This window comes from Apis mellifera, linkage group LG4, assembly GCF_003254395.2.
Source record: "Apis mellifera strain DH4 linkage group LG4, Amel_HAv3.1, whole genome shotgun sequence".
Lineage (NCBI taxonomy): Eukaryota > Metazoa > Arthropoda > Insecta > Hymenoptera > Apidae > Apis > Apis mellifera.
In genome coordinates, this window is record NC_037641.1 from 10,928,447 (window position 1) to 10,942,887 (window position 14,441).

Genomic DNA, 14,441 nt, shown 5'->3' on the forward strand with positions numbered 1-14,441 from the left:
CGGGTCTCATTAACGCTTGAAAACGGAGAAGAAAACGGAGAGCGTAAAAGAGAGAAAGGGAGGGGGGTTCAGTCATCGTAAATTTATCGGGAACAACTGGCTGGTTGGCAGAGATCCTCAAGGTTCCCCCCCGTCTTAACCGCAATCCCGCGGCCGAGGAAAGAGCTCATAGATTTACACTTAAAATCAATTAGCCCCTAATTGGCTTCGAAAGGTTTATCGCGGGTATCGTTTTATCGGGGACGACGAACAGCCAGAGTGGCGACGGCTCTCGAGAGCAAGATTGATCGGGTGAGGGAACCGTTCGAAATTTTAAATATTAATCGGGGAGAGCCTAATTTCGTAACCGAATCGAGGAACTGATTTCGAAGAAAGTTTTAATAACGGAATATGGAAGAGGAGCCTCGTAAAAATTTGGAATTTGGCCTCTGCTGGACGCAAAGATCGAGATATATCAATGTAAGTAGATCGTATTCTGAAACTTTCGTGACGAAAGATGAGGAGAGGAAGGAGTTCGCAGGTTTCGTATAGAAAATTTCCCCCGTGAACGAGTGACGAAAGTAAACTGCGTAAACTCGAGGCAAGATTGGCGAGGAGGGAGACGAGGAAGATTTACGATTCGGGCAGAAGAAACGAAACAATAGTGATATCCTTCTCCCGCGTACAGTCAGACGGTGATTTTTCATACGCGCCCCCTCTCCATCATTCTCGTCCCTGTTTAATTCTCCTTTAATACGGGAGAGAAAACGAAGCGACGTCGAGTAACGAGGCTTACTTTAAAAATACTCTCTCCCCTGTCGTCTTTAGAGATCGATCGATCGTTCGCTCGGCAAATATGCGCGAGCGACAGGGATTCGTGATATCTCTCTGAATATCGACGACGCGAAACGAAGGACAGAATTAATACTAATTGAAAGAAGAAATGGAAAATCAGGAAACTCGTTCAAAGTCTGTTTTCGATCCGCCTGTTACCTCTTTTGGCGAGGCAAAAAAAAACGGCGAGGAGGAAAGAGCGAGTGAAAAACTGGGAAGAGAGGAAAGAGAAGAAACGCGATATATTTCAACGGGAGGAGGGGGAGGTGGAGCGATTAATTGCCAAAATAACTGCAGACACGAGGAATCGTTTAGGTGTACGACTCTCGGAACATTGTTTACCGTGGATACAGCCACGGGTGGAATGTATGTCCCCGTGGACACGCGGGACATAATATACGGGGACAGTTACCGCCCTCGGCGACGTATATTACCCCCCACCTAAGTGGCGCTCTTTCGCTCTTCGTCCTGGCGAACGACCGCGGTGAAATATTCCGCGTGGCTCGCGCCAGACACCCGCATGATTCAGGAGAACCCGATCGATCGTTTCGAGGGTTCCATCCACCGCGTCCCCCACACCACCCGCGCGTAGATGTGTATGTGGGTGTGTGTGACCGCGCGTGCAGGTGACGCGCCGATATCGTCGAGTGGAGAGACGAACGAGAATTAAATCTTCCGCTTATTCTTCCACTCCGGCTCCTTTCCCACGATATTTAGCCGCGTTATGAGTAGGCGTAGGGTTACGCACAATTTGGAGACGCGCCAATACGATCCCGTCCGACTCGTAGTCGAAACTACTTCCTAGCTTCCGTGTTGGGACCGTCCAATTTATTACCGTATCGGGAGTCACGTCCGTTCGCTTCGAATTTTTCGAGCTTTCGTTCTCGTACGCCAGAGAAAGACGCACGATTTGAGAAAAGATATCGATAGGAGGGACGATGAGAGAGAGGGAGAGGACAGGGTTGTGATTAAAGGTTGTGGAGGCTCGGTTCGGTTGGCGCGCGACAAACAGCCCCGTCGTAGCTGGGAATCGAGTCGTTCAACCGTGCCCGGACCTTTGACCCCCGTCGCACCGCTCGGCCTCCGGAGAATCCGTGGCGGGAACAAAACGAAAGTGTCGCTCGAGCGGCACGCCGCGGCTTTATTTTCGTCGCCGCGATCCGCTTGGAGGAGCGCGCGGCGGCGAATTTACCTCGACGTCGTCGCTGTCGTCGACGCGACGCGGTATCGCGGGCGATAAATAAAATCTCGCGGCGGGGCGGGGGAAGAGGGTGACGAAAGAAGCGTCTGGTCGCGCGTGAACCTATCGTAAGGACGCCGTTTAAAATTGATGGAGGAAGAAATGTCCGATATCTCGTTCGAGCTTTTAACGTAGGAATTTTTTTCCACGACCCTCCTCCTCCTCCTCCTCCCCGCGATTCACGACCACGATTCGTTTTCCTCGATTCCACGCGACGACACCTCGCCACGAATTAATAAATGATTTCCATCCTGCTTGCCATCCTTGTTTATTCAGGCCTCCTTGCGACGCGATTTTAGGCAACGATACTCGCTGGATTCAACTCGGGGAATTCGCGTGGGCGAGAGTGCTAAATGATGTTTGCCGATGTCGGCCGCTGTCAGGGGAGGCCGCTCTCTCGCCTGATAAATTCACCGCGCGACGCGCAGCTTTCTAAACGGCAAATAGTTGACGAGCTTATAAACTCGAACGATCGACTCGAATAGGAATATGTTGGCGATTCTTGTTATTATTGTCGTTATTTTTATTATTATTAACTCGTTTCCTTCCGTAAGGATGGGAAAGCAGGGTTCGATTAAACTGCGCGAAAACTGCACGTACACGTGTGGAAATATCAGGCGAGCCCCACTTTCTCTTTGAGCCTCTACGCCGAACGAAAATTCCCGGCTCGAAAAAGCGACCTCTTTGAAGTCTCTCGAAGGAGCGGGAGAGACGTAACATTTGCGAGAGGCGCGTATTAAAAAATTCCAGCCTCGAAATTTCAGGAATCCAATTTTTCGTCGACTCGATGCCCTGCCCGTCGGCTCGTTACCGCTGCCTCGGGAGTAAAAGCCGTCTGTGGAAAATAGAGTGGAAGATAAAGGCGCGGAGAACACCGTTCGAGGAGGGCAACAAGCTCGAACGGTCTAAGTATGATTTAACGTGCGCTGGGAAATAATGGAGCCACGTGAAACCGTGAAAACAGTTTTCCGCCCTCCCTTTTCCCTCGAAACCGCCTTTTTCGCTTCTTCCGTCGATCGATCGATCACTTTCCGATCGAAAAATCGCACGCCAGGGTGGAAGAACCATCTTCTCCATCCGCAAATTTCCTCTCCTCCCAGTATCTCGGCCGAGATACGAGAAGAAAGGGCCAAACGGAACTCGATATCAATTCCTTTTGATGCGAGTAAAAAATTGTAGCTCTGTCAAAGGGAGCGGAGACAGAGTTAATTTGGTCGGATGAGTGGGTAATGAAAAATTAATAGGAAGCCGGGAAGTCCTGCGAGTGCAACGAGAGCGATAGCGGCGGAGAAAGAATCGGAGGAAAACGAAAGAGTGAGAGAGATTGGGGAGAGAGAAGCAGCCACGGAAGTCATAAAGAGGCAGCAAATCTTTTCATTATCGCCCCGCGTAAGTGATACGTATATCATACTAAAGCGACCATTTCACCGGTATTATATCCAGAGGAAGCTGATCCAGCCACGATGGTTTTCACGCCACGTTTCCGCGTAAGTGCGTACGAGGATTAAGTCGAATCGTTTCTCTCTCTCTCTCTTTTCTTCCTTCGCCCACAACTCGGATAATTTTTCTTCGGGACCAACCTCGATCGTTTCTTTTCCCTCTCCTTCTCTCTCTCCCTCGCCCATACCCTCCAATACCGTACGAGGAGTTTTTCTATCGCTAAGGTAATTCCGTTTACGAGCGACGAATTCGACGTTGAAGGAGAAAAATACATATATTATGGGTGGGAGCACGTAGGCGCCATATAATTGCGATTCACGGGAAGTTTATCGTCCACGGGGGCCTGTGTAAAGTAATGGGAAACTTTACGGCCGGGGATTAATTCTTCTTTCGTGCATCGACCTTTCGTGTCCGGATAACATCGGGGGCCTCCTCGCTCGTGCCTCTTGTTCAATTAAACGTATTACATTCTCTCTCGTGCATGCGCTTTTCAACTCCGTAACCCGCACCCGATCATCTTTCCTCCGCTTCCTTTTCTTTCCCATCAGATGTGAACATCATCTGAAGGAATAAGAAGGGTGAGTAATCATCCTTGCGTCGATCGAACGTAAAATTTTCGAAACGCACCTTCGAATTACCTTCGAATGGGAAACACAGTCTTATTACCATCCCCCACCGTTAAATTCTAAACTCCCTCCCATTTCGTTTCCTCCGAAGCGGAATCGAAACTAGCCGCTACGATCCTCCCTGGCTACGATTCCCTGGCTGTTTAGATCCAGTAAAACAATAACGACTGGGGCTCACGTTGGCCCGAGTCACGCATCGGCCTCTGTTTTACGATTGAAAATTACTGTCGACCGTGGCGCGCGTTTACGAGCCTCGACGAGGCGCCGTCCCATCCAACGTTTCCACGTGTCGATCTAGGAAAGGGCCCGTGAAATTTCTCCCACGGATGATAAGAGGAACGAGCAAATGAAGTAAACTCGATTTAACGCGTCGAATTTGAGAAAACGGGAGGGGGGGAAGGATGGCGCCTCGGATGAATCACGATCGTAAAAGTGAGGGAATTCGTCCGATTAAAGCGGTTGTGCTCGCCCTGCAAGTTGTCGCCTTCCGCAAAATTGAAGTTCCATCCATCCCCTTTGCGGGAGACGAGATATGGAAAGGCAGATGTAGAGACGGTCGAACGCGTAATATCTTGGACCCGCTCTCGCGGATCTCGCCCCTCGATCAACACCCTCGCGCCCTCGAGTACACCTCGAATTCGCGCGTCGAGGGGCATCCACGTTGGTTAAAAAGAGAAAAAATCGAACCGCCACCATTTTAATACCGGATAATTGGAAAAGTTTCCCCAATCTCGAAAAGAGCGTGGGCGTCGATTCTCTTCTCTCTCCCCGAAAAAAGGCACAGCTTGCTCACGGTGCGAGAAACGCGTGTCTGATCCCGACCAGTGGTGTTTCGCGCTTGATTTTCTCCTTCCTCCTCTTTTTCTCCCAACTCCTCCTTTCCTCTCTTTCCTTCCTCCTCGTACGTTTTTCGTACGTTTCCTCCGCGAAAGATTTCCCGTGTGTTTTCCCCGCACCGTTTCGCGCCCCTTACATCAGCCTTACATCGGTGTCGGGACAAGCTTTAATCTACGCGATGCTACGTGAGCTGTTTGCGCTCCAGCCGGCCTATCATTCCATAACCGAATCTATCTTTCTCGAGAACCTTTCTCTCCGTTTTCCCTTTCTGCGAACGAGGTAACTTATTCCACTCGTACGAGATCTAGCAAAGATCCTTTCTCCTTGAAAAGTCTCTCTCTCGAATTCGATAAACCCTCGAATTATTTTTCCGTGTGTAAAATCGAGGGAGGCTGGGTGTAATCGTGGCGCGGATTCCGCCACTGGGTGGGTAATTAACGAGGAAGGGATTTTAATATTTGCCGCAAGGTGGAAAAAGATAAAAAGCCGGAGGCGGTTCGAGATTTTGTTGATCGTGGGTAGAAAACGATTGGACGAAAGAGAGAGAGAGAGAGGGATAAAAAAGAGCGGTTCTCGAATAAGGTAAAAGAAAGAGGATCGATCGTCTATGTTGTTTGGCGAGGCAACGCGGTTTGAACGGATGAAACGTGATCGTGAAAGCGGTGGGCAAGGGTTGGCAACGGTAAGCGTAGTCGGTGGACGGTGCTATCTGCCAGTTTCAGAAGTCGTCCTCCTATCCTACGGCGGGACGCAATTTCGCGAGGATAATTTAAAAATCTGCCGGATTAACGGTAAGCCTGCTCGTATATTGGCTTATCCCGAGCGGCCCTCCGTCACCTCGGCCTCTCCGTATTAAACGTACGCCCGAGATAGTAACGATCCAATAACGATCGTTTCACACGCTCAGCGATCCTCACGCGTTCGATCGCGAAAAAAGACCGCTCCTCCCCCAGGTTTCGCGTCCCGCTAATTATCGCGCGGTGTAAATCCGGAATTTCCGCATCTGGATCGATACAACCACTCCTCCTCCCTCCCTCTCCCTTTCTTCGCCTCCTCCCTCGTTCGAACGGAATCGAGCACGTACGAAACGTAGCCGAGGAGGGAGGAAGAGAAATTCCTCGAGAATTCTCGAGACCCTCGAATCGTTCCCGTTCGAGTATCCGATTCGTGAGCGGAAAAATGAGATCGCGGTCGACCGATCCCCTTCCCTTTTCGATGAAAATTATGGACGATGGTCGTGGACGATCCGCGAGGTCGTCGTCGATTCGCGAGATTCATGGCTCGCGTCGACTCGCGCGCATTCCTTCCTTTCATGCCCGCGTTAGATTTCAACGGGGGATCGGAAGAAACGAGGGCATAATTTAGATCCGAAAGAGGATCGTAAATCGCGCGACATAGGCTATCCTGGGGGAGGAAGGGGTTATGAATCAAGATTTTTGACCGTCCGCGATATCCATTCTCCGTTTTTTCACGCCTCCCCTTAAAACTCTATCGTCTCTCACCGAGAATAAACCGATGCATCGGTGAAATAACGAATAAATTCTACGGTTTCGTGTATAAACGTGGGGAGACTCGTTTTCGAAACGATTTTTCCAAACGTTCCGGAAGGGAGGGGGTGTATATATATCCGGTTCCATCCTGTGGAGGATGGAACAAGGATGGCCGATTAACTCGAGAGAGAATCGCAAGAGGACGACCCCACGACGAAACGAAGCGAAAGAGGGATGATAGTAATCGGGCGTCGTTAAGGGGGGGCAGGGGTTCCGCACAATGCGTGCCAGGACGCGATTCCACGATACCACCCCCATTGTCTATCGGAATCCACCCCTGTCTCGATCGTACGAGCCTCGTTGTCGTCGTCGTCGTCGTCGTCGTGACGACTGACTGCGGTTTAACCTCGGCGGTTTAGCACGCTCAAACGAGCCCGTTGTCGATCCCTTTTCCTCTCCCCCTCCCTCTCTGTCCCTCTCGCTTCAGCCTCTAACCGCTCTATCGGGACGACGCGTGCCTCTCCTCCTATCTCCGGTCCGCGTAATTTAAAGACATCCCTGCCTGTCAAACGATCACTCGAGACCGCAAGCAACAGAGTTTCTTCGGGTAACGAGTCGAGCGTAACCTCATATTTTCCACGCTCCCCTTTTTAGTATTTCCTTTTGCGCGAGAAATATATCTGTCTCTCTATTTTGTAATTCGAAATTGCAGGTTGAGAATTCGAGAGGGAGAGTAATATCTCTTCGTATCGGGGTAAACGTTGAACGTTCTCGAGGTTAATCTGAAAAGGTACAATTGATTAATTGACACTAGCTCTGTCAATTTCATAATGTGAATTCGTAGCGAAATTTTCTTTATTCTCGTCGAGTGACTCGTCATTTCTTTGGAAACCGTAAAGTTCTCCACCGGAGTCCCATCCTCGTAAACGAACGAGACGACGTTTGACGGGTCAAGGTGAAAAAGGGGAAAGTACTTCTTCTTTCGTGAACGAAACGACGGAAACAGACGGTATAAAAAGCAGGCTAGAATATAGAAGCCATAAATATCCCTTGGAACGACAGAATCCTAGAGGTTTTATCCTCCTCGATGCAAGAAAATTTCCCTATTAATTTTCCGTGTCGGTGCAACGACAGCGCCTCTCTGTTTTGCAACCTGTTTTAAAATTCTAAAATGCGGCGTTCCAAACAGCGTTGACCGTCCAAGAAACGTTCCAAATCTCGTCGATTTCGCTCTCGCGTTTCTCGTCACGAGCGACCTCGTCGTTGGGTCGAAATTGATCCACAAAAAAGAAAAAAGGAACGATCGCGTGTCCACGAGCGTAACCCGGAAATACTTCCAAAAAGCCGCAGACCCCTCCACGTCTCACGAAATCTGGTGAACTACTCCTTCCCACAGCCATTCCATCCACGGCTTTGTCCTCCTCGCGTATATTCGTTTTACATATTGTTTCGATACACGGTGTAGGGCCACGCGACGAGGTAATCCTCGACGAACCGAAACGAAACCTCCTCGAGGGATGGTGCGGCTAGACGCGGCACGAATACAAATGCTGTTATTAGACGCGTTTGTCGATGCGTGCCGCGATACCGCGGATGGCAAATGATCCGTGGCAACGGGGAGAATCTTCTCCGGCGACATCTTCTCGAGACGATTCGCCACCGATTTCTGCTTATCTGCAGAAATTTCGGCAGGAAACACCTGCGCCTGGATCTCGTCTCGTTGTTCGAAATTCATATCGTGTTTATATATTCCAATCGACGCAGCGAGTGTCTAATTTTCTAAAACTGCACAGGTCTCCAGTGTTTCTCATAATTCGATCGAATGAATAAAATCGTATAATAGATATATTCTTCTACGTCGAATCTAACTTAGAAAACTCGATGATAGGAAGAACGAAGACAATTTCGAGGTTAGAAAAGGGATGACACTTGAGCGTTCCATCTATCGACGGGGGTGCATTTCGCAATCCGTTCACGTAAAACCGTAACAATTACATTATACGATGATATCGTAAAGGGGAGACATATGTTTCCATTTGAAAAGGAAAAAGGAAACAGGCCTCTCGTTTAAATCTCCCGATATATCTCCCTCCTCGCAATAATCGTTCCGCATCTTCCCCACAAGAAATCGTATATAACATGAACCGTGGTCCAATCTCGAAAACAATGTTCCCGAGAAAGCGGGGAGGGGGAGGACGAGGAAACGGGGAGGCGGGTAGGGAATAGGGGAATCGACTCTCTCTTCGTACTTTCATCGACCACTCGTTCCACGGTAGTGGAAACTGATCGCGAAATACCGTGGAAAGGGGCAAGTTCACCGTCAACTACCACCATTCTTCGCGTTCATCGCGCTAAATCGCTCCCCACCACGTTTCCCTTTTCCAAAGTTGTTGGAGGGTCGCCGGGCTTAGCCTACTTTAGCCTACTTTCGGCATTAGAGGAGAGGCAATTTTCTAAGTTTATTCTCGAAGAAGGATTCATCGGAAACATTCGGGAAACCTATTTTCCCGTCTCATCTTACGGCTCCAAAGTAAACTTTTTAGAAGTTGGAAGACAAACGCAAGATGCAAATGGGAGCAGAATATCGGATCAAGATCCCTGCTTACCGACTAGCCTAATTAACGCTAGTGCGCCATTTCGAGATCGAGGATAATCTCCGCCGGTGTCCACCGCGGTGAAATTCAATCTGGGCGGAAGACTGGCGGCGGAAATAATTAGCGCGGTCCTTCAAGGTCCTCCCTCCCGAAAATCGAAAGGGATCGCCGACGTAATCCCCCTCCTCCCAAATATGAATATAATTCGGTCGCAAGGAGAAATCCAGACTCGTCGGATCAACCCGCGTCGTAATTATGTTTCGTTCACTGACAACCTGCCACCGATAATGAATATCAAAACGGTGTGTCCCGATTCAACCTCCCTTTCTTTCTTTTTTTTTTATCCTCTCCTTTTACCTTGTTTCGTTTTCTCTCTCTCTATCTATCTATCTATAATATACTCGTACATCTTGAAATCGGTGGACACGAAACGAGTAAAATATTTTTGCGAGCGCGACGCTTGGACGAGCAAGCCATCCCGCTTCGGGGGATCATTTTAACGCGTCACGCGTCGACACGTCAATGCGTCCGGTCGGAATTTCGCTCTCTCTCTGCCAACCAACCCCTCCACCTCCTCCTCTCGCTGCACTTTATTGTCCCGCGTTGGACACCGCGCGGTATTTTCTCGCCTTAATTGCGGAAAATGTTGTCGTTCGTCTGTGGCCATTGATCGTTAATTATTCGACGCGGGGCGTAGCGCGGCTCCGCTCCCAGAAAGAATGGAAACGCGGACTATTGTCCGTTTCCGTGTATTGTTGGGATTTTTGCTCGTTAACCGACCGAAACCGTGGATGTAACCAAGTAATTTCTTCCTACGTGACCCCCGTCGAATGAGAGGGGGTGAGAAATTCGAAGAAGGAAAGATCGAAGGGAAAAAAGTTGATCGATATCGATCAAGACTGTACAATCCCTCTCTCTCTCTCTCCACTGATCTCGCAACGATCCTATCCCGAGGCAGAAATTTGCGCGAGAGGCAGTGATTGTCCTGGCGAACCATCGCAAGGACGTATTCGTGCCCTTGCCCGCTAATGGCCTCGAATAGTTGGGATATTTTTGGCGACGTTTCCCCTCTCCCCTTGCTTGAATAGGTGTCTGAATGAAGGTGCCAGACCACGGAGGGAATCTTGGCTCTCACAACCCCTTGGCCACATTCTCCACGCACCCCTCGAGAATGCTCCATCTTGCGCGAGAGACCTCCCCCCGAAGAATCGAAATAAACCCACCTCGCCCTGTCTTACCTTCTCCTTCTGCCAATAACCCGAGTTCTACCCGTGTTTCGCATATATTATCGGCGATAATACCGATCCGCCACCGATTGTCTTCGAACCGCGTAAACTCGAGAAGGGGCGAACACTATCGCGAGTCGATCCTTCGATATTCCCAGTAAAATACGCACGAGGGGAATACGAGAGAAAGCTTGGATCCATCCAATGGCTTCACCGATGATATTTGTACGCTCTTAATCGTTAATTTCGTTTCTTTTTCCTCTCCTCGATCGACTAGCGAAAAGTTGGGATTGCCCGCTGTTTGGACGAGAAGTCGATCACTGGAAAACCCATTATCCGAGCGTTTATCATCTTTAATTCGTTTTCGCGGCGGATCATCAGTTTTTTGCCGATCTTTCGTCTGTATTTCTTCCACGAGGGGAGGGATAAGATGGCGGGCGAGGGATGGCAATTAGGGAAACGTCGGGATTGGGAAACGAAGAACAGTATCTTGGCGTGCAATCGATGCTCTCTATCCGCCTGGTAATGGCTCATCGAACAGATTCCAGCTTTAACGGGGAATCCGACAGGCGGGCTGTTGCAATTATCATGGGCTTTGGATTAATCGGATTCACGTGGGAACGTCATCTATACGTAGGAAATACGGCCAGACAATTGTATACGTACCTCTCTTTATATATATATATCCTCGTTTCAACACGCACAAACATATAGATATATATATATATATATGTATGATAAGTAGTAATTTCGCAAACGAATCCCACGAAATTCCGTGGCAAATATTAAAATTAAAAACCGCGCGGTTTAACGCGCGACATAATAACTAGAATGCGCGTAATAATCACTCTCGAAACTCGGTGAGAAAAGGAACGAGATTTTAATGAAAGGGGCGCTCCATTAGCGTATGAAAGAAGAGAGAGAGAGAGAGAGAGAAGAAAAAAAGATTTTTTTTTAATCGAAACTTCCTTTCTCTCGCAGAAACGAAACGCTAACGCCACCTTCGCCGCTTCGTGGAAAACAGCGGCGTGGAGCGCGGACGATAAACGTAGGGAACTGCACATGGCGCGTGGAATCGATGCACGCGTGTCCGGCCGAGAGCCTGTCCCCTGTGCGAGGGACGTGCACGCGCCTCGAATGGAGGAAAGGGAAGATTGGAGGGGAGGGGAGAGGTGGAAGAGGCGCGAATTACGGTGTCGAGCGGGAAAGGCGGTCTAATTCCGGCGCTCGATCGCTTTTAGCCGAGCAAATTGGGATGAAAAACTCGGGCGGTGGGAGTAGAAAAGGTGGTGGGTTAAATACACCGGTTCACGGCGCTTCCAGCCGGCGGAAAAATGCATTTCAATTATCGGCTCGCGCGTCGGCTCGCGCGCGCCGTGGCAATTTCGGGCTCGACCACGCCGGTAAATTTGGCCTGGTCACTCACCCGAAAAGCCAGCCGCGGTGCCGTAATTAAATTCCAAACGACTCTCCGTCAAAAACCTTCGAACACGCGGCAAAAAAAAGATCGGGGAGAGCTATCTCGGTGACTCGATACGGGAGGAGATCGGGGCAGAGGCAAATAAACTGCCTCTTTTCCGAACGGCCCGAAATATTCCCTATTCGACGATCATTGCCCGTGCAAACGGTGTCACTGGAGCTGTTGTCCCTTTCTTAAAAACTTCCGATCCAGTTTAAAGAACCATTTACTTTCGAAACGATGCGTTTCGTTAAAAACCATTCGTAATTCGCTCTCGATCGAGATCAGAGGCCATTGACAAAGGCCAGATGATCCAGATCTATCGCAGTCGTAACGAACAAATTTTTTCCGCTTATTTTTCGCTCTCGTTCCCTCTTTTTCTCCCCCCTCCATTTCCTCCCCACCCCTTTGCGGGAAGGATTCGTCGTACACGCGATGAAGGGGGGGGAGTACTCCGCGCGATTACTCTGAAATATTCGGTGAAAAATTCTCGCTTTGGAATTCGATGGAGCGAGATTAGGGGGGCGTAATTTATCGTCGTTTAATTATCAACGAAAAATCGCCCCCTGAGCGACGACCACCGCCACCACCACGAGGGAGAAACACGGAGGTGGGTTGAAACACGTAGCGAGTTCCGAGCACGCGGCCACCCAGAAGAGGAGAGGAGAGGAGAGGAGAGGAGAGGAGAGGGTGGTGGCGACCGGATTTAATTTTAATCTCCGATGCTTTTAGCGCATGAGACGATTTTTCAAAGTCCCCTGCCCTTCCTTTCCTTCCATGCCGCGGCCCCCTAACTCTCCCCACAATGTATTAATGTCGTGTTACCGAGCAATCTAACTAAATGCCGAATGACCGCGCGTTTGTCCAAGCGCTTGCGCTCGGCGCTTGCATTCGGATGCATGCACGCGGCTCTATCGAGCCCTCTTCCTGCGTCCTTCATCTACACGTTCATCAACTTCAACTTGTGCTACATGAACGCAAGCGTTTTCGATTTCTCGACGACAAACGCGAGGCATCGATAACGAAAGCGATGAGGAATCCGTTCCGAAAAAACTGTGGAGAAAAGAACGACAGAAAACTGTTTCCTGGAGAAAACGATTTCCTGGAAATAGCGAAGGGGTTTCCAAAACGAGCGAGCAGCCGCCGTAAAGTTGGCCGGTTTACAAGTTGGGCCGGATTCGAATGGAAGGAATCGGAAGGAATGAGCGGGTCCGAACGGAGAGACAAAGAGCTAATTTTCGGTTTCACCGCGCGGCGATCCGTGCACGAGATATATCGAGCGTGGTCGTTCCGTTTGACCTAGTGGCGGCGCTCCGGAAAGGGGAATGGGATCTCTCGGCTCGTGGAGCCGGTTGACCGAAGGAACGAGGAAGGGAGAGTGACACGGAGCGGTCGTTTCGATCGTGACACGCACGTGTGCTGCACGCACGCACGCACGCACGCACGAACCAAGGAGACGCACGCACCCCGGTGATCCATAACGCTCGAGTCGAGTCGAAGCCACGGCTCGAATCTCCGTCCACGGATAAAAGCGTACCGGATCGGAATGATGGAATTCTCACCCCTCCCTGGAAGAACCGATTCCTATCCCCTCCCTCCATAATCCTGCATTCAACGTCGTGGCGAATTCATAGCTCGCCCCCGTTTCCTCTGTCGCGATCCGTCCCGTATCGAGGTTAAGAGTTATACGATCGAAACGAATGGATGGCACGCTCGAAAAAACCGAATGGGGAAGGGTTTTTGTCGGCCGGGACGAGCCGGCCCTCTTTCAACCCGATCCTAATATCGAAATGGGCGTAGATCCGGTGGCAGAGGACACGAATTAAAAAGGGAATTTGAAAACGCGATGACGGAGGGTGGGGGAGGGGAAATGGGACGGAACGACACTCGTTCCTCTCCGGAATGCCTGCTCTTTCGTTCCCTCTGTGTCGATTCAACCCCAACCAGGTCATCATTCCCGGCTTCCTTTCTTTCTTTCTGTCGATCCTAATATCGAAATAGCTGCCACGATACGAGGCCATCCCCCGGCAAGAGTCTGATCTAAACGTTCGACTGACGTGAAAGCGCGTTACGCCGCACGAGCTGCGAAATGCCACTGCGCGACATCGAGTAATTAACGCTTCATCAATAGATAAGTTGTCGGAGAGAAGTTGGGGAGAGGAGTCCACCGCGACGGTTTTCCAATTATCGGAAGACGGCGGTGCGCCCCGTGTTCTCGAAAATACGGCTTTTCATCAGTTTCTATTTTCGATCCGCGAAAAAATACGGGACGCTCGGGATAAATTATGGCAGGCTCCGTTCCGTGCTCGCGGCGAAACGAGAACGAGGATCGGGTGCGAGTAACGACGGGCGAGCCAAAACGTCGGGAGAAGAAACGAGGAACGTGGAAGAAATGGAGCGAGGATTCGTAATTCCTTATCGACGGGAGGATAAATCGTATACAAGCCGCCGGTGTAATTAACGTCGTCGTCGTCGGCGAAATCTGACGAAACGAGACGACTCCGGTGGAATTCGACGTGCTGTATGAAACGCGCGCGCCGTTTCCACGCCACATGCCTCGAGACGCCGGAATGCAAATAAGCCTTCCCCCTCCGCCTCTCGCGATAATTACCACTGTACGCTTATCCGTCGAAAGCGACACCACCTCCGACAAAACTGAATCGGGATTAAATTGTCGTCGGATCGATAAACGATAACGGGGGAAAAGAAAATCGGT

At 50.1% G+C, this 14,441-nt stretch overlaps 1 protein-coding gene across 5 annotated transcripts in view; it reads right to left on the reverse strand.

The window, feature by feature from the left end:
* Nucleotides 1–14,441, reverse strand: part of LOC411018 (kinesin 11) — a 246,361-nt gene that overhangs the window by 128,816 nt on the left and 103,104 nt on the right. The window lies entirely within an intron of this gene.